This window comes from Solanum pennellii, chromosome 10, assembly GCF_001406875.1.
Source record: "Solanum pennellii chromosome 10, SPENNV200".
Lineage (NCBI taxonomy): Eukaryota > Viridiplantae > Streptophyta > Magnoliopsida > Solanales > Solanaceae > Solanum > Solanum pennellii.
The window spans coordinates 76608290-76610522 of record NC_028646.1 but is presented as its reverse complement, the minus strand read 5'-3'; positions in this window follow the sequence as shown (position 1 = coordinate 76610522).

The following is a 2233-nucleotide window of genomic DNA, read 5'->3' as shown; positions in this document are numbered from 1 at the left end:
GTTCTATTACCCCTTTGAACTTATTTTATAAGTAATTTTCTACCCCTTTTCGGTCAACGTGGCACTAACTTGAAAAAAAAGTCAACCAGCGTTTGACCCACAAGATAGTACCACGTAGGCCAAAAAGGGGTAGAAAATTATTAATAAAATAAGTTCAGGGGGTAATAGGACCTTAGTATAGTATAAGTGTGTTTCTAAGATTTAGGCATAGGTTGAGGGGGTACTTGTGCATTATCCCTATATTTTATGATTATTCAAAAATCATCTCAAAAAGTTTTAGTTTTAGTAAAGTATTTAGACAATTAGTATGGTTTAAATAATAATTTATATTTTTAGGTTAATTAGTTTATAATTGAAATAATTATTTTATTTCGGCAAAATTAAGAAGCGCATTAATTAATTATATTTTTATTCATCCTATATTTACTAATTAAGCTCAATTTTGGCTACAATTGTGATCAAATGGGATAATTTCTCAATCTCAATCCAATCATTTTCTTCAATTCCTCTAAAGGCTAATTTTGGGTCTTTCACAACTTTTTTTCAGTAGCCCATTTTCCAATTTTCAATTCAATTTTTCAGTAGCCCATTTTCCAATTTTCAATTCAATTTTCCAGCAGCAGCTACTGGTTTATCCTCTTTTATATTTATGCTTCCATAGTTCCATTGATACCAGGGTAGTAATAATGCTTTCATTTTCTCCTATCCATAGTTTTACTCTTTTACAGTGTTCCATAACCATGTTTTCTTTTCTTTTCTTTTTTTGTTAAAAAGAATTATTACTTCCTTTATGTTACATGTGATAGTTCTTTATTAGAAATAAGTTTGCCAGTTTAATTGTGAAAAAGGATAAAACTTATTGAGTATATATTCTGAGTATTCCCGAGTTATTACATACACTATTTTGTTTTTTCTTTCTTGAATTTATGGGCCATAAAGCCCCGAATCCCCTTTTCCCTTCGAGTCAGCCCCCTCCGCAAGCTGCGAAACTGATGTACAGGTTGAGGTCGATAAATCGAGGCTGGAAATTAAATTTGCAGGTCTTCAAAGCTAAGAAAGGGGCTGATATATTGATGTATACACTGATATACGGTCATAATATACGATAAAGGTCAAAAAAAAATTTAACAGGTGCTGTAAACTTTCTATGTGGCAGTTTAAATTCCGTATATATACCTATATACACGAAAATGAATTGTATTCAAGTCGTATACGTCAGTATACATCAAATGTATACCAGCTTTTTCAAGGGAAATGGGCCAAAATCCCCATTCAAATGCTACAGGATTTTGTGAGGAAATGGGCCAAAGCCCAACACGACAAAGCAGAAATTGGTGGAGAGCAAGTGGGCCAAAGGCCAATTTGATTAAGTTTGGGCCCAAAGTCCAAATTTAATATTCCTTTCTCTTGTCTTGATTTATTATTGTGTTAGACTAACTCTTTTACATTTTAATTATTATTTAATTAAATCCCCGAAAGAAGTCATTTCTTTTATATGCTCAATATAAAATACACACACATATATATTTCTTTTTTGTTTATGTATTGTTTCACTAGTTATCTTGCAACTTGAGTTTATTCCGTAAAAATAATCCATTTAGTTACTTCCCCTTAAAATAACTAATTAAAAATAATAGGAAAAATAACTTAAATACACAACTATAAGTTTAGTATTCTCTAATTTTCCCTTCTTTTTTTAAATATTACATAATTCCTTTTTTTTTTAATTTTAGTAGAAGTTTAGAGATACATAGTCTTCTCTCTCCTATAACACACACTTCCCCATATCATGCCTATTTTTTCTCCACTAAAACACTCAATCTTCTGAATCACTTTTTGAATTTTGAATTATTAATTTTAATTAAAAATGTTTCACAACATTTAATATGAAATTTTGAATTTCAAAATTTAAAAAATTTGAAATTTCTGAAAATTGAATGCTTGTGCTCATGTGGTGCTTGGAAAAGACGTTTTCTCTCTCTCAATAAAGTCTGGGTTTGATTGTGCCTTTGCCATGGGATTAGTACTTGTGCTTGATCAAATCCAAGTTGATGATTTTGCTGAAAATCGGGTCGATGCCGACCCAATTATCACAGACGATCCCAATTTTTCTTCTTAATTTTTCTCTATGAAAGAGTTTTAAATTATATATATTGGTTTATAGTTTTGAACTCTTTGAAAAATCAATCTGTTCCTTTTTGTCTTTAATGTTAAAAAAAGAATCCTACTAACT